The sequence below is a fragment of the Delphinapterus leucas genome, chromosome 15, assembly GCF_059928025.1.
Source record: "Delphinapterus leucas isolate spDelLeu-1000000601 "Yukka" chromosome 15, BTC_Dleu_Yukka2, whole genome shotgun sequence".
In the NCBI taxonomy this organism is placed as follows: Eukaryota; Metazoa; Chordata; class Mammalia; order Artiodactyla; family Monodontidae; genus Delphinapterus; species Delphinapterus leucas.
This window is the reverse complement of record NC_143143.1, coordinates 70,027,950-70,052,669: the sequence shown is the minus strand read 5'-3', so window position 1 is coordinate 70,052,669 and position 24,720 is coordinate 70,027,950. Positions and strand designations below refer to the sequence as shown.

Here is a 24,720-nt window from a genome sequence, read left to right as displayed (position 1 = left end):
TAGTTCAGAAAGGTTGAGAAGGAAGTAATGCGATTGAATTTAGAAAGCTTTCTGTTCTAATCTTGCATGTTTTAGTGCTTCAGTTATCAGTACAATTAACTTATGTGACGCAGTTCTGTCTCTGAAGATACTGGATTAAAAAACCCTTTACTCAATGACAAGGCAAAGACAAGAGCAGTTATTATCCCTGAGGGGCTGCGAACATGCCTAGATACTTAATATCATGATACCAGCAACCCTACCACCCCATTCTCCCTATTTTTATGAAGAAAATTCTGTTTGTTTCCATGACAAGGAAAAGGAATCCTGCAAGAGAATAGCTGCTGGGGAGGGAACTTGGAGTTCACCATCCTGGGCTGACCACTTAGAATCCCTTGTTGCTGGTGAGGAGGGTTTGAGTTGAGTGTTTGGAATATTAAACTATACTTACCACCTGTTTTGTCATGCCCAAACACTAAAGCTTTGGGAAAACAGTGTTGTTACCCTGCTAGAAGTGGTTGCTTTGGACCTTGAGCCTGAAACTTTAATTGCTCCATCGTGTGCTCTGTTCCTTATTTCCAGACTGAGGAGTCTGGCTTTCAGACTGGTGAACTGGATGTCAAACATGGCATAGCATCTTGGCTATATTCCTGTCACTTATCACGTCCTTCCATGCACTGTCTCATCTCCCTGCTGAACTGCAGACAGCCATTCGAATGCACATCTTGAGACCAGTGGAGGTTTAGCAATGCCAGCTCCACCAGAGCTTTCTGTTTGCAAGTTGAGATTAACTAATTCCTTTAGGAAAAAACCCCAAACAAACAGGAATTTAGAGTATTTTTACCTTGTAGAAAAACACTTTCTCTAAAGCTGAGAAATACTGACAGAGGCCAAAGAGGATTTTAATGATACTAACATATTCTCTAATGTCACAATTTCCTGCCCTCCAGAGCTCGGGAACCCTTGAAGGCTCTGCTGTGTTATGGTGCCCTTTACAGCGTCTGAATCACTAAGAGTATTTCAGTTTGTGAAGTGTTTGTAGGCCTGCCTTGAACTAGGCACCTTGGTATTAAAAAAGAAGGTCTCTGGTCTCCAGGAACTTTTTTTTTTTTTTTAAGTTAGACAAGGTGCATTTAAATCTCTAACCTCAAGCAGACCATGCAGTGAGCTGCAAAGGAGGTATAATCAAAATGTGGGATCACAGCAAAAGAGAGGTTATTTCTGGTGGTGGGTAGAGGTGGCAAGAGGGGGTTGGGGATGCTTTCAGGGAATGTTTGTAATCAGACTGGATCTTGAAAGTTGGATAGAATTTTGAACTATTTTTTATATTCTTTGTTTACTAAGGCATCATTTATTTTAGCAAGACTATAGAAATATTTCGGTGCTTAATGGATTAGCCTTCAGTTATCTAAATGACTCACTCATCCAGAATGCCTCACGCCTTAATTATTTTGGATAACTTGTCTCTGTAAGTAAAATATGAAGTATTAAGGAATGTATGATGGAGAAGTGCTTTTATGGAAGCCCTTAAAGGTAATCTTGGAATCACAGTGGATATCTCAAATCCCTGAAGAAATGGAAATGCAGTGCTGTGGTGGTGACTAGACAATCAGAATGACAATGGAAGGCATATGTTTGGATGTGTGGTTTAGGAACTGGGGGAAGATGGAGCTCTAAGTGATACTGGTGAGAACTTCATAGGAAAGGAATAGTCTGCCGGGTTAGGAGGCCTCTTGAACACCATAATAAACTGAAGGCGGCCAGCTTCTTCTCGTTCTCCCTTGCTCTAGCATGGCTGAGCACGTGGGGTTTTACAGGAAGGCTGTGAAGCCATGCCCAGAATTTTTCTTCCTGCCCCAAGCCTCTGTGTTCCTTGTTGCTGGGCTTGTCCTGCCTCAGACCTGCATCTTCGTGCCACAGATTCTGTCGTGTTGATGTGTGTCCTTCTGGGTGATCCACACTCCTTTAGCAAGCCCATTTCTTGCCATGGTAAGTTAGTGACAGCTGGACCATTGTACCAGCCTTGCAAATGGTTATATTATGCCAGAGACCTTGCAGTTTTTTCATTCCCACGAGAAGACTCTATTTTCAATCTCCCACTTGCTGCATCAAGCCAACACTTAATTTTCTAGGAAGCTGAAAAACATACAACTTGCTACCTTTTGTGCTGAAATGGGGCCCTGGCTCAGAATTCTAATCCCTTTGGGAATCAACACATACAGTTTTGAAAAGATAGTACTTTTTGCTTATTCCTGATAATGCCAATCGCATTTTAAAAGCCAAGATATTTGGCAGTGCTGTATGTCCCAATCTACCATGCAGGTGACTAAAGCAACTCTAAGAAAATGAATTCAGTTGCTCACCAGTAATGTACTTTTTATGTGTCTGCTGTGTGTCAGGTACTGTGCTAGGCACTGTTGGGAGCAAGTCAGACGTGGTCTCCCTCTGGCCTCATATCACTGACAGTCTGGCAGCTCCATGGCCAGGAAGCCACCATAGCTTTGTAGTGTAACGGTAGGCGGAGGTGGAAAGGCCTGGTGTCTAGTCCTGCTTTTGCCTTTTATCAATTACATGACGTTAGACGTTTGCCTCTCTTTTCTGTCAACTGGACTGAAACACCTTTTAAAAAGGTTTATAAGAGTTTTATCATACTTAAATGACAGTACATAAATAAGAGTTTTGAAAAGGTCAAGTTACTATATATGCAAATATAGGTGGGGGTAATCAGCTTTGTTCAGTAGGAATAGCTAATGGAGAGTTTCCACTACTCCATGGCTTCAGAAAATCACCAAATATAATATTTGGACTGTATATTATTAATATTTCACTAATTCTAATGTTTATTAATAATAAATTTAAAAACCAGGGATTTTTTGGTGCCTGGAGTTAGTACAGACTACTTAGTCCTCCCTAAAGAACTACAGATTTAATACATACTGGGAGTTACTTCAGAAAGCAGTATGTACTTGTAGATATTTAGTATAGAACTACAACAACGTATATGTGACAGTGCTAATAATCTAATATATACCATGGAATTATAGTACAGTAAGACAAAAATGTATCTGAATAATAATCATAATAAAATAAAAAGTATCCCTTGTAAGTAGTAGAAGATACTTTTAGTTTTTGCAGATTTTGATAAAGAGTTTTGAACTGCGTGGGTCCTTTTTGGTTCTGACCTTCTGTTGTTTTTATGGTCCCCTTATACCTGTCACTGAAGAACTAAGAACTAAGAACTGTAACTAAGACCCTTCATTGTAGATATTTTCTGTAGCAACCTAGACATGACCCTTAGTTTTTCTGAGCCTCAGATTACTCATAAAATGTGGCCTTTTCTTGGCCACACCAACTTCACAGGGTTGTTGAGACATTCAAGTTGGAACTGATGTGCTACTTTCAATGTGAGAGTCCCCATTTGGTTGTAGGGATAGTGGTCAGGTAATTCTGGCAAGTGAATGCCCCGGAAGGGCTGTGTCTTGATTTACAGCCCAGCCCTTGTTCAAGTTTCCTGATACTTCTTCATCACAATTCAGTGCCTTCTACATCATTTTGTCCCATTCTCATTTAAAAGCATTTCGGGACTTTCCTGGTGGTGCAGTGGTTAAGAATCCACCTGCCAATGCAGGGGACATGGGTTTGAGCCCTGGTCCGGGAAGATCCCACATGCCATGGAGCAACTAAGCCCGTGTGCCACAACTACTGAGCCTGCATGCCACTACTACTGAAGCCCGCGTGCCTAGAGCCCATGCTCCGCAACAAAGAGAAGCCACCGCAATGAGAAGCCTGCGCACCGCAATGAAGAGTAGCCCCCGCTCGCTGCAACTAGAGAAAGCCCGCACGTGGCAATAAAGACCCAACGCAGCCAAAAATAAATAAATGAATAAAAGCATTTCGTTTTATACCCAGTTGGTCATTAGCCAACATTTATGGAGCTTCTGCTATGTGTCAGGCATTGTGTAGAGTGCTGTGGATGTAGAGGTGAGAGGGCCGGACCCTGACTCCAGAGTGCCTGTTTAAGTCCAAGACTGCGCATCAACTTTGGCCTGCATTTCCAGCCTGCTGGTCTTCTCTTCCGATTTCAGACTTGCAAGCCCCTACAATCATGTGAGCCAGTTCCTTAAAATAAATCTCTTAATTTGCATGTGTACACACACACACACACACACACACACACATATACATATCCTATTGGTTCTGTTTTCCTGGAGAACCAAGACTGATGTGATACTCAACAAATGCTGTCATTATCAATGCAGAAAGAGGTGGAACAAGTGTGGTAAGCAAGATGCTTAGTGGTTTGGTTTTAGCTGTGTTGAATTTGAGGCGCCCATGGAATCCATGGGGAGATACCGGCAGGCAGATGTAGCCAGGGTGTGGAGAGATCACATGAGTGGTCTGGACTGAAGGGATGTAAATTTGGAAGTCACCAGTCTATAGCTGTCAGTTGAAGCTGTGTTTGTGGGTGATTTCAGAAAGAGAGAACAGAGTTTGTAAGGTAAGGTGAGGTATCAAAATGGAATCCTAGGAAACACTAACATTTAGGGGAGAGGCAGAGGAAGAGGAGCCAGTAAAGGAAACCAGGAAGGAGCAGACAGAGAGGAGGAAGATCAGGAGAGAGTGGATCATGGAAATCATGGCCAGGGAGAATTTCAAGAATGCAGCACTGTCAAGTCCCATATAAAGGTCGAGAGAAATGTTGCTGTCTGTCCATTGAACCTAGCTCTTAGGAGGTATCATTAGAGGTGACTGTTTCAGTGTCATAATTCATTACAGTGGGTGGAATAGATGACCTGGGGTGATGAAGTGGAGATGCATGTTTGCTGCTGCTGCTTCTTAAGGAGCTCAGTTATGACGTATGAGGGGAAGGGGCTGTGAACTTCCTGAGGAAGGGATGATTTTAGGATGTGAGGGGTTCTAGCATGTTCAGAGGCTGAAGAAACAGAGCTAGAAGAAAGGAAGAAGGGAGAGAAAGGACAAACGATTGATCAAGGTTTCCTCCATGGATAGAGGGATGTGCACAGGGTCAGTAGTTTTACCAGAGGAGGGATGCCTCTTTCACTTGGTATGGAAAGGGGAAAGGCTGTTTGGGGATACAGGTATGTCTGTAGAAGCTAGGCGGCTGGAAGCTTTGCCCTCATAAAAGCTTCTATTTTCTTTGTAAAGTGGACCTCTGGCAACATCTGATAGCCGAGGGGAGAGGGTGCAGTAAGGTCTTTGAAGACAGAGGTAAAGGTATAGAATTACCGCTGTGAGACTTGGAAGGGGAGGCTGATTATTGTTCCCCATTGTCTATTGGACGAAAGTTATACTCCGCAGTCTGATGTTTATAAGTCCTCCAGTCTGCCTTTAACCAATTCTGCCAGACTCCCTATCTTTCCTTGCTTGATTCCAGCACCCTTGTGTACTTTAGCCGAGAGTGTCTCTTGTAGCACCGGAGTGTGGCTTTGCGAGACTGGATGCTGCGGGGGAGCTGCCAGTGGACGATGAGTCAGGAGTCCTGTGGTCCAATCTTGGCTCCTCCGTTTACTAGCGATGGGACCTTGGACACCCCTCAACTTCTCTCAGTCCGCTTCTTCATTCGTAAACTGTTAATTATAACAACACCAATGATAAGTGATGATGATGATGGTTGTGTCAGATGAGAAAACGTATTTTAAGGTATTTTGAAGAGGATAAGGAGTATATAAATGGAGCTGGTGTCATCAGGCCACGAATAATCCTAGAGCCAGGCGTTTGTATAACCTTTCTTCTTTACCACTAGAGTCCTGTCCCCTTCTCTTCAACTATCTAAATTCAGCCTGTATTATATAGAGAAATGCTAGCTCCTGTAACAGGTAAACCCTGCTGAAATCTCAGTGGCTTAAAACATTTTCATGCTCATTTCAAATCCAATCAGCCATGGGGGTGGGGGTGGGGGCCCAGACTGGTGGATGCTCTGCTGTCTTCAAACCATGGTTTCCATGGTTGCCCTGGGTATCGATGTCCAGGAAGCAGGGTGGGGGAAGAGAATGTCTATGATTGGGAGGCTTTGATGCATCAGGCCTAGGTGACTAAGGCCAAAGGAGAGATGGTTGAGAGGAGGCATTTACTGGATGGAGATGAATTTGGGGTGTGTGGGTTTTAGTGTGCACAGAAGGGTAGAGGGGGCTGAAAAGAGTGAGGCAGGACCTGTGGAGCCTAGGACAGAATGGAGAGGCCACTCCTCCTGCCTTGAGAGACAGAGCTGGGGAAGGGGGAAGGGCTGAGGGGCCCAGGACTGTTCCCCATGAAGGCAGGGCACCACTAAGGTAGGAGAGAGGGCCCCCAGGGCGGGGGGAGACAGGTGGGCGAGAACCCGGGTGTCTACACACCTTCTGAGATGAGCTTCCTAACAGCTGGGGAGGCAGACCCTGTGAGGTGGTGCCTTGACAAGAGACACCCAATTAATAGGCAGCAGAGAAATGAGCTAGGACTTGAGGTTTTTGACATCAGAGCCCCTGGCGGTGAGAGCCAGGAAATATCCCACCTGGAGAACCGGAGAACCTGGACTCTGAAGTAGGCTTGAGGGGAACCCCTGGGGTGGGGGAGGGGAGCACCTCTGTGGTGGCTGTTCCTTTATAGGTGATTCACCCTTTGGCTGCTTGGGTTAGAGGAGGGAGGGCAAGAGAGGAGCATTCCAGGCAGAGGGAGCAGCCTGAGCAAAGATCCTAAGGCAGAAAAGTGCTTAGAGGGTTTGGGGACTGAACAGAGGCCAGCATGGTCCATGCTGAGCAGGAGGGAGGGTGCGGGAGAAGGTGCTGGGGAGGGAAACAGGGCCCAGGTCGCACAAACATGTACAGGCCATGGCCGGGGGGTGAGATTTTATTCTAAGGGCAGCAGGAAACCGTTGTACACTTTGCGTGGGGGCAAGATGGGCTGATTTATAGCTTAAAAAGACTACTCTGGCTGTTGTATGGTGAATGGGTGGAAGGGAGGTCATGGGGTATATTGGATGCGGTGGGTAAGGGAAAAGGAATTCAAGATGGAAGTGAGTCTGGAGCTCAGAGCAGAGGTTCAGGCTGGCAAAGAAAATTTGATGCTGTATTTCCTGTTAGCTCCCTCCCTGTTCTCAGCCAAGCTTCCTGTGAGTAGCTTTATCCACCGTCTCTACTTCCTCACCTCCTCAGCTCCAGCCTCTGTGCTCTGGCCTCTGTCACTGCCACTTCCCTGAAATGTCTAGGGCATAGGGCACTTAAGGCCCTTTATGATTAGCCAAGTCCAGGCCTTTGACCCTCTCCTGGCTTGAGCTGCATCCAGTCACACTGTGAGCCATTCCTGCCTTGAAATTCTCCTTAGCCCTCTGTCTCTCTGGCCCCTTTTTGGTCCCCAAGTCCTTAGACCAGTTCTGAAATGACAGCATTACCCAGGCTACTGACCTTGGTCCTCCTGGATTTCCTCTGTGCCTCTTGGAAAAGAAAGAGCCCTCCCCGCTTTCATCAGGACAATGCCTACTTGCCTTTCATCTTCATGTCAGGTGCCCCCCACCTTCAGGAAGCCTTCCCTGACCCCTCAGGCTGGGTTAGGTGCCGCTTCTCCTCCATTTCCACTTCTCCTGGAGTATAAAGTGGATATGGTAGCACTTAGCACCCTGCTTACTTATTAGTCTCCCCAGTCTAACAGTACTGGAAGGATAGGATTACAACGAAATACCCTGTGATCTAGGACAAAGATTGCTTTCTCCAGTTCAGGTGAAAGCCACACTTTATAATGTAGGTATCTACACCTGATTGTATGTCCTTTAGTAGATCATTCATTTCTCACTGGGTCTGAGGGCTGTGAAGTCTGGTATAATGTCTTCTGTGAACAGAAGGAATTCATTTAGTGCCAAAGAATTAGTAATTGTCTCCATCTTCTGAAAGGAAAAAAAGCTGAGAATTTAAGAATATGAATTGCTTCAGAAGAGCTTCCGAAGACCGGCATTGCCTGGTAACTTGGTTCTCTGCTCCCTTGCCCCCACCCCGAAACCTGTCACAGGTGCCTCACGTTTTGAGATTCCACAGTTCTGGGTTTGACGTTCCAGCTGCCTCTATGGTGATGAGCACTAACGTTCTCCTGGGCTCAAGTGTGATCGCCTTCAAAGGCAGCAAATGGGCTGAATGAAAGATGCGCTTCTGCCTTTATATCCTTCCCTCCTGCTAACCAGGGGTGAAAAGAAGAGGTGGGTAGAGACAGCAAAGTGTGCACATCACACATCTGGAATTTCAGTAAGGTTCTGGGTGGTTAATGTCACTAAACTCTCATGCTTCTCTTTCAAATGCCTTTTTCTACCCTTTCTTTCTTTTTGTCGTTTCTCTCAGTTCCAAACCCACTTTATCTTTTTTGGCAGGTAGAACAAAGAAAAGAAAATGTCGAATCACTTTCTTCCCAGTGGCTGGATTTTTAGAATCTTTAAAAATTTTTTCCCCCGTGTTTAGTTTTCTGAGGCTAACAGAGCAAAAAGCAGAGATGCCTTTGACTAAGTGGAACTCTTAGCTTCGTTACTCAAAATAATGCTGCAGGTTGTACTTGTGTTTTTTGGATGTAGTGTTGGGCTGATTATTTTCTAAGAAAAGAACACTGTAAGATTGTTATTTATTTATTTATTTTATTTATTTTTTTTTTTTTGCGGTACGCGGGCCTCTCACTGTTGTGGCCTCTCCTGTTGCGGAGCCCAGCCTCCGGACGCACAGGCTCACCAGCCACGGCTCACGGGCCCAGCCACTCCGTGGCATGTGGGATCTTCCCGGACCGGGGCACGAACCCGTGTCCCCTGCATCGGCAGGCGGACTCTCAACCACTGCACCACCAGGGAAGCCCTGTTATTTATTTTTAAATTTAGACATCTCTCAAATGAAATAAGAATGCCTAAGTATGTGTAACAAGGGACTAAGTTTGAGTCCCCACATTACTCTCTTGAGGGTTTGCTGTTCTCAGGATGAGAAATGCTTGCACACACACGAACTCCACTGTTTTGATTCCCACTTATGTTTATTTCTGGTGTCCAAACAAGACATTAGGATTACAGATGCTCAGATAGGAAAGGACACAGGGTTTTCCAGTGTGCCCACCAGTGAGATCCCTTCTTACGTGGGGGACCTCTCTGTTAGCCTGAGAACATTCTTCCTCACAGGAAACTACAGTCTTTGACCCTTTGGATTTACTTAGTGAGTCTCTTCCACCACATGTAGCATGTTCAACCCTTTAAGTACTTGAAGACAGCTATCTTCCCTTTTATTGCCCAAGCCCTTCTTTATAGACTGTGGATTCCTGGTTTCTTCAGATATAACCTCCTTCCTTTTTCTACATATTGTGGTCCTAATAGAGCATCCCATGGTTTTGTTAGCTTTCTCTGGTGGCTCCATCTCTTGTTAAACTTACTCTCAGCTGAAACCCGCCCTCGTGGAACCCGCCTCTGAGCGGAGGTTCTAAAATGTCTATTTAACGGACTATTTTTTATCTCAGTGGTCTTACGTAACAGGAAAGCATTTTGTTACATTTGATAATGTTGTAATATACTTTCCCTTAAAAGAAAACAAAGGCTTTTAAGTCCTAGGGTGCAGGTAAAATACCAGTAAGGCATGGAATTTGATTTCTCGCCAGAGGAGGCTTAAGCAAGTTCAGCTGGGTCTGATAATAAAGGCTGGCATTGACTGTGCCCTCAGAGCATGCCTGCCACTGTGCCAGGGATTGTTACACATATCATTTAGTTTCATACTCACAACGACCCTGGTTAATAATGATATCATTAATAGTAGACACTGTTACTGACCTCATTTTAATGGTGAAGAAATGGAGTCTTAGAAAGGTGGGGACTTGCCCATGTTTCACATATCATAGTGTGACCCAGACCTTGAGCTCCTCCTATGCCACTATCCTCCCTCTCTGACACCTTTCTGCTGGGTAAAACTCTGTGTACCATGCCCTTCTCTTGTGCCTCACGTTTAGCTCTCTGGTCTTCTTAATTAAAAAGTAAATTTTAAAAAGAAAGAATTGGGTGGTTCTTTGCAACTCACCAGGGCCCCTAGAAGAGTGCTCTGCATATGGTGGGTGCTGACAGGAGAACTGAGGTCCTCAGTTATGTGTCTCCAGGGCCAAGAAAAGTCCATCTTAAACCAGTAAAAGTCTAATGCTGTCATGGTGGGCTAGGACTAAACCTTTGATTTGCCTTTGGGCAGCTGGCTAGCACAGACCAAAGGGGAGAGTATGGTTATTGTCGTTAAGGTTGGACCAGCAGCCAGGACTGAATACAGGGATCTGATACCCAGATCAGTCTTGGCTCTGTCTTCCACACTCACCCTCTGTGAGCCTTAGTGTCCTCCTTTCCTGGGAGTTGGGAGGGAGAGAAATGTATGAGGGTAGCAGGGAGCTGTTTACTCCACGTTCTTTTCCCACTCTTTCAGAGGTTAAAATAGCCCATTTGGTGTTGGAGAGTCAGTTCTTGTGCCCTGTTTCCCAACTCCACACTTGAGACAGTGGCACAGTTGGAAGGATGGGACTTTGGGAAGCTGCTCTTTCCCCTCCCCCAGTCCCTAAGAAATTGGTGAGTTGGACACCATTTTAAACTTGGGATAAAACTCTTTATTTTATTTACTTTTCTTTTTCTTTTTTCCCCCCATATCTCCTCCCTCTTGCATCTCCCTCCCACCCTCCCTATCCCACCCCTCTAGGTGGTCACAAAGCACCGAGCTGATCTCCCTGTGCTATGCGGCTGCTTCCCACTAGCTACCTGTTTTACATTTGGTAGTGTATATATGTCAGTGCCACTCTCTCACTTCGTCCCAGCTTACCCTTCTCCCTCCCCAAGTCCATTCTCTGTGTCTGCATCTTTATTCCTGTCCTGCCCCTAGGTTCTTCAGAACCATTTTTTTTTTAGATTCCATATATGTTAGCATGCGGTATTTGTTTTTCTCTTTCTGACTTACTTCGCTCTGTATGACAGTCTCTAGGTCCATCCACTTCACTACAAATAACTCAATTATGTTTCTTTTTATGGCTGAGTAATATTCCATTGTATATATGTGCCACATTTTCTTTATCCATTCATCTGTCGATGGACACTTAGGTTGCTTCCATGTCCTGGCTATTGTAATCGAGCTGCAATGGACATTGTGGTACATGACTGTTTTTGAATTATGAAAACTGGAACTCTTTAAGTGAGCCTGGACTGAGGAATTAAAATCTAGGTCTGCCCAGAATCTCACCCCCAGTTTACAGGGCCCCAAGGGTTTAGGAACTGATGTTAATTCCCCTGTGGTCTGACGAGGGGCTCAGTTGTAGGACTACTTCAGGCCTAGTGGGGGAGCACAGGCTAGTCCTGCCAGTCAGGTATCTTAGAATCATCAGGTCCTGCCTGTGTGTGCCTCTCAGCCTGAGATGAACTCTGGAACTGCCCATTCTCCCTGTGATTCAAGGTGTAAATGCTGTAGATGGAATGCTGTCGATAGGACTTTATTAGTCAGAGTCCCAACAGGAAAAGCTGGTATTCTCAATTTAGGGAAATGATGGGAGAGTTAAAGAGGTGTGGATACGTGCTCGCTTCGGCAGCACATATACTAAAATTGGAACGATACAGAGAAGATTAGCCTGACCCCTGCGCAAGGATGACACGCAAATTCATGAAGCATTCCATATTTTTGACACAAGAGGGAAGAGAGATGGGAGCATATGTATATGTATAACTGATGCACTTTGTTATAAAGCAGAGACTAACATACCATTGTGAAGCAATTATACTCCAATGAAGATGTTAAAAAAATAATAAAAGAAAAAAAAAGAAAAAAAGAGGTGCGGATAGGATGTAGAGGAAATCTCAAGGGACAGAGCAGGAACCCAGAGTTGTGGTAATGGTGGAACTAATACCACCCCTAGCTGCAGTGAGACAAGTGGATGGAGTGGCCATCAGAAGCCAGAAGAGATGGTCGTTTAGAAGAGGTCACCTTGAGAGGAGCAGTGACTTCTGGTTGAGGGATACAGCCGGCAGAAGTAGAATATTCGAATTCCTAACTTCACCCTTTCCTCGCCCTGTGCCCCCACCCCCCTGTTTCCTTCCCTGACCTCTTTCTGGGACTCAGCATTGGACAAACTCAATTAGAGGTCCAGGGCACAGAGGCTTGTTGATGGGATCCATAGAGATCAGTCTGCGGGGGCAGGAGCAAGGTGGGGAAGGGTGGAGAGTGCACCTGGAGAGCAATAGAAAGATACTAGACAGAAGGACCACGTGACTTCACGATGGACAGAACTTGTGTGTGTGCGTGCGTGCGTGTGTGCGTGTGTGTGTGTGTGTGTGTAGTGCAAGGTGGGAAAAAAGGATAAGGTAAGCATTTCTTACCATAGCCACGTGTTAGGTCCTTTCTCCTGATCCAATCACCTTGCGGGGTAAGTAGAAGTATTTATATGTTATAGATGTGGAAAACTTGAACCCAAATCTCTTGTCCCTAAGTCAGTTCAGTCCTGGTGATTCCCGTGGTGACAGATGGTAGCCAGATAGCTCTCACATCTGACTTTCTCTGAGCCCATTCCAGAAAGCCACCGTTCATGGCATTGCTGGGAGAGCCGGGGGGAACTGTAAAAGAGCTGCTGTGTATTTTTTTTTTTTTCCTTCACATCTGTGAACTTGAAGAGAAGGGGAAAGAGGAGGAAAAAAATTCAACTTGGCATGAACGATGTTAACTGAGATCAAATAAGGTGAAAAGCAAAATAGAATCCAGAAATTTAGTTTTGCTTTTACCCAAAGTTCATGCGCAGCTGCTGTACAAAGTCCTTTTTACTTTCCACGAATGTTAAGCACTGTTCATAACATGAATCTCATTTTCTTTTAGTTGTTTATGAAAAATAGCTTTATAAAAGACAAAGAACCAATTGAACATTAAGCTCCAACTGTGTGTCACCTTTGTGATTTCATTTCTTGCTGATACACAAATTATTACACTTATAAGTTAAAATTATTTTGATTCCTGATACATTCATTGTAAAATTATTTATTGAACAGTCAACAATTAAATTGAAATTTTAAATTTAAAAAAGAGAAATTCTAACAACCTAGAAAATAAACTTTAAATTTTTCTTTTTTTTTTCTAGTTTTCATTACATGCATGCATAGATTTTACATGGCTAGAATTGTGCAAGTTTATGTTGTTTTCTTGTCATTAGGTGTATATTTCCATGTTGCTATATAACCTTCATGATTATTTAAAATAGTTTTTCAATTCACCTTAAACATTCTCCTACTTGTTAGATATTGTTTATTTCCCCTGCTTCATGCCATAAAAAGATTGGCGGTTTTATTGAACATTTAAGTGGTTTATTTACTATTTTTCTTTATAAAAGTTGTTCATTTGAATCTCTATGCATCTAGTTTCCCCATCCCCTCCCTCTTTTGTTCTTTGTGGCAGAGGGAAAGGAATTGTTATTTTTTTAGGATAATTTCTCAGCAGTGGGATGAGCAACTCTGAAGGTATATCAAGGGACATTAAATAGAGTAGTTCTAAAGGGTCACTGAGAGAAGTAAGATTACAGTTAAAATGAGTCATTAAGCAGAGTTGTTGCTTAAAATGTTAATATGGATTTTTATTAAATCCTAGGTTTAAAAAACTGCTAAAAGAGAAATTAGACACCATTTACATTTACATACAAAATTTAGCTGAAACCCTAAGTTGTGATTAAGTTTTAAAAAATTTGTTCTTGGCTAAATTGAATATAGTGTAATTCTGAACAAATTTTGTATTTGATTAATGATATTGGCCCCGGTTATCCTGCATCCCTGGAATATAGCATTGGCCCGGCAGTCCCCTGGGCTACTCCCCGGGAAGCATGCATCCCCTCCCTAACCCATTCTGCTCAGCCCAGGGGGGCCAGGCCACTTTCATCTGTGCCCTCTTTATGAAGGTGGAGCCCCCTGGCCAGAGGGGCTTCCTTGTATGGTGCCCTTGCCCTTCCACTTGCCTTCCGTCTGCCACAGTTCTGCTTTCTGGAACAACAGACAAGTTTCTTCCTCTAGTCGGGAAGCTTTAGAAAATCAGAGAGCAGTTCTGGTTTTTGTTCTGTCCTTAGCTCCTGGCATAGTGCCTGGCACATAGCAGAGTCTCAAAAACACATTTGCAGAATGAAATGTCTTGAGACGGTCCTTTAAATGTGTGAATACAGCCATGATGTCCCCACTTAGTCGCCTCCTCTTTGGGTTTAATGTCCTCTAGGTCAGCCATTCCTCATGGAACACTCTCTGGATCCCTTTCCCTCCCAGTCGGGTTCTCACCATTGTCTTTGACCACGGTTTGCTCTCAGTCACACTTAGAATATGTGGCCAGATCTGCAGCCTGTTCTCCAGAAGTGGTCTGATTTGCAGTAATACAGTCAAGTGTGCACTACGTTTTTTTTCTTTAGCAAATTGCTGGTTGCTTACATCTTTTCACGTGATCTGCTATCAAGCCCGGCCTGCTCCAGGAGGTGCTTGTGCAATTGAGTGTTTCCTTCTAGATTAGTGTCACTTGGGATTTGATGAAGGCTCTTCAGTATCTTCATGTGAGTCATTAGTAAAAGTGAGGAAGAGGGGAGGCCCACGGAAGAGCTCTGGAAACCTCCCTCCACATTGACAGTAATCCCCTAATCCCATGCTTTTTTCAAACTGTGATGTGCATACAAATTACCTGGGGGTTTGGTTAAAATGCAGATTCTGATTCAATAGGTCTGGGTGCACCCTGAGATTCCGTCTTTCTAACAAGTTGCCAGGTGATGCTGATGCTGCAGGTCTATCAGGTCATACTTTGAGTAGAAAGGCCCAGTTTTGGGAAAGAGTTGTTCATGAGAAAAAATCCTTCAGTGTTTCGATAGCTGTGCTATGCCCATCAGAGCCCCCAGAAGATGCTCTCTGATACAGATACTTGACCCCAAATACTCAGAGGTTCATCTCCTACCTCACTAAGTAAATGAAGAAAACAAGAGTGATGCTATTTCGCCAGCTTCCAAGTGGTATGTACCTCTCTGTGCATGTTTGGTTGGACCCTTTATTCCAGCCTGACTAGCCGTTATCCAGCATATTTGGTATCTTTTCAAGTTTCTTGTCATCTGGACATTTGATAAAAGTGCTCATGTAAACTGAGCACTTTAAAAATTTTTTCATTGTTACGGTATACCTTCATATACCAGAAAGTTACCAGAAGAGAAACTAAATGGATATTTAGTTTTTTAAACATTGGTTATAAGATACAGTGTTCCTGATAAAATTCTTTTATAAGAAATATTATGGAGCATCCAAATTTTTTTACTCTATTGGAATTTGGAGAAAATGGATGCATTGTTGAAATTACATTCCTAAGCTGAAATATCCTCATGTAGCTGGCAGCCTTTCAGTAACAGATTTAGCAAGTGAGTCTGTAGAACACAAGGCAGGGAGGTCATGAGCACCTGACCCCCCCTTTCTCCAAGCTTTCTCTCTCTTAGCTCAGGGGACAGGTACTTTTCTTTTGCCCTTTGTACAAGGCAGGTAGCACTGTGGCCAAGACTTTTTTGGTCAGTTCAAGGAATGATTATTATGTCAAAATGTAGAGAGAAAAAATATCGACACTTACTTATTTTGTAGAGCTTATTGTGACCTGGTCACCTTTTTCTTTTTTTTTCCCCCAATGGAAACAGAAGGAATTTTGATTTAATTTTATTATTTATTTTTTGATTGGAATACAGGTGATGTACAGTGTTTCAGGTGTACAGCAAAGTGATTCCGTTATGTGTGTGTGTGTATGTGTATATAGTTCACTGTGCTGTACAATAAGTCCTTGTTGTTTATCTGTTTTATATATAGTAGTGTGAATCTGTTAATCCCAAATTCCCAATTTATCCCTCCCCCCTTTTCCTTTTTTGAAAATAGTAGGTGTGGCCACCACCATGGAAGGTATGCAGCTCACTGAATATCAAAAAACCCTCTCTCTCTGGGTTCTTAAAGCCCCTTAGCCCTGAGTTTGTCATTTGAGCCTGTGGGAGACAGGTACGGAGCGACCTGTAGTTGCTGCTGTAGTTCACCCATTAATTTCCTCCCTTTCTGTAATGGTTTTCCAAGATCAGTCAGATGTCTCTTTGTTCTTTCAGCAGCTCACATGCAAGCACAGGTGCAGCAGCAATTATGCCTTCCCTTTAACAATTCTTTTATTATAGTAATTTTCAAAATTTTCAAATATTATGAACCTCCATGCACCCATCATATAATCTCAACAATGTCAGCATCTTTCTAATCTTGTTTCTTCATTTATTTCTCACCCCTCTTCATCCGCTTCCCCACCCACTAGCATACATGGTCTTCCCCCCACCGCCCCATCTTCTAGTCTTTTAAAGCAAATTCCAGATAGCCTGCCATTTCATCTGTAATACTTCAGTATGTAACATAACAGAGAAATTTTGTAAAACTTTTTAAATTGAAGTATAATATACATAAAAATGAACATAAGTGTAGAGGCTGGTGAATTTTCACAAACTGAATAGGCCTATATAATGAGCACCCAGATCAAGAAACAGAGAACATTGCCAGCACCAAGTGGTGGACTTCTGGCTTTTCTGGATAAATTCAATGTTAATCTCCAACTTGTCATTTACTAAACATTCTGAACCTATTTCAGTGCATAATTGAAGCTTTTATGGTATGTCCACAATTTAATTAAGTAAGTGTAATATAAGTAAGTTTTCATTCCAAATAGATAAAACACAATTTGACTAACTCTGATTGAAAAAAGAAAGTATTATTAGTCTCAATGAGTTGATCACTTCAACCACTGTTGATTAATGTGTTTAGATAATTTTGACTCCTAAGTACTAAAGACAGTGTCTTTCAAACATGTCCTAAAAGTTGAGTCCAGTGACTAGACATTAAATTAGGAAATCCCAACCACAGGAGAAAGACAGTAGCAACAAAAATAAAGCTTTGATATTGACAATAATTAGACTGCTTTATTTTCAGTGAAAATTGAGCAATAATGCCCATATTCAATCCAAGTTGAAAAGTAGTGACTTGAATGCATTAACAATGATTGAATAATAGTACTTTAAAAAACCTATAACTATAGTGCCATTAACGTAGCCAAAAATATCAGTAAGTTCTTTAATATCATCTACTAATCTGTACACTAAAATTTTCCTTATTGCTCAAAAATGTCTTTTTTTTTAGATTCATGCTTTAGTTAATGGCCCATATAAAAATCGTTGTAGGTTTAGAAGATATATTTCTTAATCTATCTTTTATTGTTTTCACATAACCACTGCTTTCATACAATGCTCATGCTCTGTGCTTGCTAAATTAGTAACAAAGACAAATGTAGTCATTTTTTTATCATAATTATTGCATCTTTGGTTAGAAGAGAGGATATTTTAAAAATTGATCCAGCCATCTTTTCCAAATCTGTACTAACTTGGTTTAGTACAGTACCAATTTACAGACGCTTCTATAACCCTCCTTCTGCAAAATCAATTGTATTATTCTGGATTTGCTTTTCTCTGGCAGCATTTCTCATCGACTTCCACACATTCTTAAAGTTTTATGTAAATTCTTTTCTCTTCCCTTTTTCATGTGGGTAGCCCACCTTGAGGTTACGTGACTCCCCTTTCAGTAATAGAAGGAGCACTACATGGGGGAAAAGAAGCCTGGGTTCAAATCTCAGTTCTACCACTTACTGTGTGACCCGAGGTGGTGTATTTAACTTCCCCAATTATTTGTAACATGTCTACTTCCTTTTCAGTGGCCTGCATCAAACAATACCACAATTTGTTTAAAATCTCCAAAAGCTCCCCAAATTTGTAGGCAGGGAGGAAACAAATTATCGGGTCACTGCTTGCCTTCCCAAATTACAACTTAGGGAGCATTGCCTAAGGAGCCAGGATGGGAGGCCCCTAGACTCACAAAGTGGGAGAGGAGAACCAGGAAGGGAGATGGTAAGTAGTATTTACTGAGTGCCTGTAATCTCTTTTCCATGTGCTCATTTGGACCTCATAGCTGCCCTGGTAATTTTATGATCAGTGTAACATTGCCTCTGCCAAGGTAGCCAAGTGGTTAAAAGCCATAGTCTGGGTTGAAATTCCTGCCTTGCCACTGTGTGACATAAGACAGGTTCCTTGGCCTTTCTGTGTCTGATTCCTCATCAATAACAGGGAGGTAATGAGAATCTGTTTTGTAGGGTATTGGTGAGGATTAGATGAAATAAGTGTGTGAGGTGCCAAGCACAGTATCTGGTATGTAATCAGCATTCAACAAAGCAAGCTGCTGTTTATCCTTTACTTCTTTTTAGACTTAACAGTCTTTCTAAAGGAAGGCTGTAGAGTTTTAGTAGCTTAATAACATTCAAAACTGTGACCACAGATTTAGCAGATTTTCCAACAACCAGAACAGAACTTTGTCAAACATATGAGTGCTTTCCTTTCAAACTGGTCATCTTGAAACCTTATGTATTCCAGTGTTGCCTGTGCCTCAAAATGTGTTTGGACTTCTTTTTACTAATTTTTAGTCTATAGGTGTCTTTTTGCTAAAATTAGGCCTAAGATAAAGGTGAATACTTACATAATTAAATTTATTTATTCAGCAGACTTTTATTGACCACCTACTGTTTGTCAGCTACTGCTAGACACTAGGATAATAGCAGTGAACAAGTAAGATGGGGTCATTTCCCCATGGCATTTGTAATCTAAGGGGCAAAAAGCTTTCATCAGCTTGGATTGTATCAAAAATGTGACAGCACTAATTGACATTGTTAAAACAGCTGAAAAGAGAAATGCAAATTTTGGAATATTTTGTAGATATATCCAATACATCCATGATATGTTATTCCAAAGGAAGACAGATGCCTTCTTTATGAATAAGTGAGATGTACTGAGGGAGACACTGATCTGTATCTGTGCAGTGATGTAACCAGACCTTTAAATTCAAATTTGGAATAAGACAAGGAGCTCCTTTATCTCTTCTCTGCTTGACTGTGACTTTGGAGTCATTCATGAACTTGAAATTGGAAGCACAGTTACATTAAACAACACAATTGAAACTAAATTATCACTCACCAGTAGCCTGGTGATGATTGAAAATAATTCTTGGTTATGCACTCAAGAGTATTTGTCTGGCTTCGGGTCTGGATTGGAGCTGGAGAGTCCCAGGCACTCATCTCCTCAGTGGATGCCTCCCGGCCCCACCACCGCCCTGTGCCGCGGGACAGGGAGCCCAGAGACCCAGCTGGGAACTTAGAACGGTAGAGGAAAAAGATATTTTTTCTCCCCTACAGTTTCTGGTGACTATGAAGGGATGGCTGGGGCACCCCACTTGCTCTGGAAGCTGCAGATGGGATCTTGTGAAAACTGACAAAAGTCAATGAAAAATAAGAATTCTTACTAAAGTCAGCCCTCCCAGATCTCTGTCTATAGTGCTCTGTCAAGAGAGGAAGACAGTTGTGTTTTATTCCTGATTCTTCCCTGAAAGTGTTTACAATCAGCTATAAGTAAGAATGCTCCATGATGCCATCAGCTGAATAACTTTGAGACCAGGCCAATGGACTGAAAATGCCCCTTATTAAATGCAGGATTACTCACATCATACAGAGACCTAAGAAGTGGGCATTTACTCCTGTCTATACCACCACCTCCTGAAATGAGACACAACTGTTTGAATGGACTGACTGATTTCCAGGATTGAGATTGATTCAGGTTAATGGAGATGGAGTCTAATCCCTAAAGAATGGTATCTAAGTTTGTGAAGAACTGCCAAGTTTGTTGTGGTGATACGTGATGGATCTTTTGGATTTAGATACCTGCAGTGTTTTCAACATATGTTTAGTATTAAAATTATTCCTGGGTTCTTTGGAAAAAAAAAAAAAAAGACTCTTTGTTAGGTTCCATTGGTTAGCATGTCTAAAAAGTGTGTTGATTTCTTAAAACTTTCCAAATATTTGTGTTTATTCAATTTTAACACCTTAATGTTAAATAATTGCAAATAAATACATAAGTAACATATATAAATAAACATAATTATGGAGTCCCAAAATTCAGAGGAGCTTTAAAGATAATTTAGGATAGTCACCCTTATAGTGCAGAAATGCCTTCAAGCCTACGTCCAACACCTCTGCTGATGGAGAATGTTTAACTATAGACCAGGGGTCATGGGCATATAATAGAAAGGTGGGGGGACTTCCCTGGTGGTGCAGTGGTTAAGAATCCGCCTGCCAATGCAGGGGACACGGGTTTGAGCCCTGGTCTGGGAAGATCCCACCTGCCGCGGAGCAGCTAAGCCCGTGCGCCACAACTACTGAAGTCTGCGCGCCTAGAGCCTGTGCTCTGCAACAAGAGAAGCCATGACATTGAGAAGCCTGCGCACAGCAACGAAGACCCAACGCAGCCAAAAATAAATAAAAATAAATAAATTTTAAAAAAAGAAAAGATTAAAAAAATAAATAAAGGTGGGAATTTGTCTTTATAAGACAGGAGTGGTAGTTACCTATGGGAAGCTTTTGGGCCCTAGCTAAGTACAATTGTTTTTCCAAGTATCATCTGGCCAACTAAGACTTGTCTTCCACAGTCCAGTTTCTGCCTCTGGACCTCCAGTTTGTAGCCCTTCCAGTAAACTCTGGCACTGGCTAGAGAAACATCCTAGGATCTTTTTAGTTTTCTAAACTTGTAATTACCATTATAGCACATGGTTTTAACCATGTTTTAAATTAGCTAATATTTCTTAAGTGTCTGTTGTGTACCAGTCACTCTTCTAGGCAAAAGATACGATAACACCAAGCAAAAAGCAACTACCATCATGGAGAGTTCATGAATGAGTGGCCCTAAAGTTGCAGTCGAATGTGAAATAAAGGAAATGGATCAGGTCTGAGGGAGATGATGATTCTGGCTTGGGACATGTTGAACACGGGAGGTAGTGGGCCATCTGAGAGCAGATATCTGATGCACAGCTGGCTCTGTAGTTGAGGGAAAACTGGCTTTGGGGATTGTTGGCATGGAAGGTGGAATTTGAAACAATTGGAGCAGAGGTCAGCAAGGGAAAATGAGTGGTCTGAGAGAAGAGAGTCTAGCATGGCATGATGCTTGGTGCCTTGTAAAGTACCAGGTAGATGTTTATGAATTCATTTATTTGATGTACAGCTGTGTTCCTTTTGAAGTAACTATGTAATAAGCATTGCTTTTTTTTTTTTTTTAATTTTGGCTGCGTTGGGTCTTCGTTGCTGCACACTGGCTTTCTCTAGTTGAGGCGAGCGGGGGCTACTCTTTGTTGCGGTGCACGGGCTTCAGTAGTTGTGACACGTGGGCTCAGTAGTTGTGGCTCCTGGGCTTAGTTGCTCCGCGGCATGTGGGATCTTCCCAGACCAGGGATCGAATCCGTTTCCCCTGCATTGGCAGGCAGATTCTTAACCACTGTGCCACCAGGGCATTCCTTATTCGGTAATTGTAACATTATGAAGCAAGTACAATTTTCTTGTTACTTTGGGGGAACTTTCTTCTATTACAGAGGTTTGAGAAATGGAGGTTTTCATGTAATAACCTTTCCTTTTTTTTCTTTTTAGATTTGGATAAGTAATTCACAAACTTGTAACAGCCAAAAAATACACGAGTGTAGAGAACAAAATTTGTCCCTTTACCTCTCTCCTCACCCTTTTCCCACCCAAGACTTTTCAATGACTTTCCATGTACTGTTCCTAAGAGAAGCTATGTTCTGAACAGCGTCTAGGTTGGAGACTGGAGAACGCGATTCCTCTTGTGTGACTTTGACTCACAGTGACCATAGATGAGTTGTATTAATATTCATTCACTGCCTCCCCAGGAGATGTACTTGCCTTTGCCCTTAGTGGTGGGCAACCTTGCCTTTATAGGAAGTCATTCAACTGCATAGTTGGTGGATAGCTGGAGCTCCATATTATGGACTTTCCGAAGCCCTGTTACAGCTGGACCGATGCAGGTTAGGGGAAATATCTCACTTCCAGGGTATAGAAAATCATTGGCGTGTGAACACATGCATATGTGTGCGGACACGTGCGTGCACACACACACGGGATACCTAAAGAGTTGTGACGTATCTTTGGTGAGGCACTGAATCGTGGGTGTTATTACTTGTACCAATCTCTAGCTGATCAAAATAATCATCTTTAGGGAACGTTAGTGAGAAGTTAGTCACAGAGACACTGTACATTTTATTAGGTTCCTTATTTGCCCAGTTTTACTGCATGTAATGGGCCTAAGTTTCTAGCGTTGATGCTTGGCCATCATTTAGAGGTGACCTCGTTAGAGGCGCCTAAATGTGTCTAATGGATCTCTGCGGCATTGCCTCCACAGTGTTTAATATGCATAAAATAGGTGCTTGAGGAAGACTGTTACTTGGCAGGGAGGATGAGAAGATAACTGTGATTGCCCTTAGTGTCTGCAGTATTACCACAAGATACAGAGCAAAATCACTGAAAGGGTATTTAGTATTTCTTTGACAACTTGCTGATCTCTGGTCTTCCCCATCTTGGTAAAATAGTACCTTCGCAGACTTGGTGGTAAAGTCAGAAACCTGGGAGTCATGCTTAACCACTCTGTCCCTCATGCCCACTCCACCAAAAGGCCTGCAGATCCCACCTCCAACACACAGAAAGCCCACCTCCATTGCCAGCGCCCTAATGTGGGTCGCTGTCATCACCGTCTGGGACTTCTGCAGTGGCCTTCTGCCTTCCTTTTCGGCTTCCTCTCTTGTCTCTCTCCCATGCATTCTATACTTTACTTTAACCAGAGTGATCTTTTTGGAAACATAAATCAAGTGTGGATTTACTCCCCTGCTTAAAACTCTTAAATGGCTTCCCATTGCACTTAGGATAAAATTTTTAAATCGCCCGTTTGGTCTGCAAGGCTGCATGACATGGCCTTGGACTCGCTAACGTTATTTTGAACCCTCTCACTATGTTTGGCACCATCCGTCCAGTTCCTGGAGCCAGGTTATCCTTTTATTTGAGCCCAACTTTCTCTGTAGGCATCAAAATTAAGTAGCATTTATGTTTCCTCCACAAATAAGAGAAGACTTTAACCTATGTCTGCTTCTTTTTTCCTACTCCTTTGGTTCCCAGATTCTTTTTCAAAGTTTCTGATTAATTTTCTGTATTATACCTGTGCTCTTTCAAGAATTCTTATTAGCAGTTGCATTGTACTTCACATTATATTTGAGCAATAATTGTTGAGTTTTAACTATAAGTTTTACTTATTTCTTTGATCGACATTGCTTCTTGTATCTCAATTTGACTTTTATTTCTTAAATTTAAATTAAATTTTGCTAAGGTACAACTTTGAGTATAAGTCTTATACTTTATAAGCTTATACTTTAAGTATGTCTCTTATACTTCTTTCCCTTCCAAAATGCATGGGTGGTGAACTTCATGGAGCTCTTGCACACCCCCAAATATCTTCATTTTGCCTTCATACTTAAATGATGGTTTTAGGGGGATCTAGGGTTCTAAGTTTAAAATGACTTTTTTCCTTCAAAAGTTTGTAGTAATTGTTTCATTTGTGTTTTAACATCTGGTGTTATAGATGAGAAGTCTGATGCAAATCCACTTTTCCTTTTGTTATAGTTCGTACCCCCGCCATCCTTCCCCACCTTAGATTGTCAGGGTCTCTTTATTTTTGCAGTTTAAAAATTTCACCAAGTTGTATTTAGGTGTTTCTTTTTTCAGTGTTGTTATAAACCGTTGGCAGACCCTTTCAACCTCGCACTCAGGTCCTTTTTCAACTTAGAGAAATTTGCTCCTGCTCTTTCTTTGATATGTTTTCCTCTCCATCCTCGCCCTTTGAAAAAACTAGATGTATATTAGATATACATTGGATCATCTAGATTTATCCGCCCCCCCCCATATTTCTTATCCCTTGGTTTGGGAGAATTTATCAGGTCAGCCTTCCAGATCACTCCTTCCATCTTTGATCATGCTTATTTTTGTATACAGGGATTTGCTGTTGAGGGATTTAAAAAATGATTTTTTTTGTAGTTTTGTTTCCTTATTCTCCACTGGTAACTTATAGTAGTGCTTTTCCCCGCCTTAGTATCTTATCTTTGAAAGGGTATCTTTATAGATCTTTCAGAGAACACTAAAATTATTTTGTTTCCTTTGTTAACCCTGTTTCCTTTGGGCTTGGTTCCTCTATTCAATTTGGTGCCTCCTTTCAATCTATTTTTTTCTTAGTGTTTTATTCTTAGTTAGTTTTCTTTCTTTTTTGTTTTTTGTAAATTTATTTATTTATTTTTGGCTGCCTTAGGTCTTTGTTGCTGCACACGGGCTTTCTCTAGTTGCGGTGAGGAGGGCTACTCTTTGTTGCGGTGCGCGGGCTTCTCATTGCGGCGGCTTCTCTTGTTGCAGAGCATGGGCTCTAGGCACACAGGCTTCAGTAGCTGTGGCACACGGGCTCAGTAGTTGTGGCTCGCGGGCTCTAGAGCGCAGACTCAGTAGTTGTGGCACATGGGCTTAGTTGCTCCAAGGCATGTGGGATCTTCCCGGACCAGGGCTTGAACTCGTGTCCCCTGCATTGGCAGGCGGATTCTTAACCACTGCACCACCAGGGAAGTCCCCTTAGTTAGTTTTCTGTTCACATTTCTAAATAAGGATCCAGGTCAGAGGTTTTCAGTCCTAAGGGTGCATTAAATTATCTGGAGAGCATTTAAATACAAATGCCTAGCTCCTCATTCCCTCTATAAATGCTAGTTTAATTGGATTAAGGTGGGGCCTAGGCAACTGATATTTTAATTTTTTTGAGATATAATTGACATATAAC

At 42.4% G+C, this 24,720-nt stretch overlaps 1 protein-coding gene and 1 non-coding gene across 9 annotated transcripts in view; both read left to right on the top strand.

Annotated features, from left to right (window-relative positions):
- ZHX3 (zinc fingers and homeoboxes 3) overlaps positions 1-24,720 on the top strand; it is a 141,222-nt gene that overhangs the window by 28,174 nt on the left and 88,328 nt on the right. The gene's annotated exons all lie outside the window — the stretch shown is intronic.
- Positions 11,508-11,614, top strand: LOC115803419 (U6 spliceosomal RNA). The gene has a single exon (XR_004024152.2). It is a non-coding gene; the product is annotated as a U6 spliceosomal RNA (small nuclear RNA).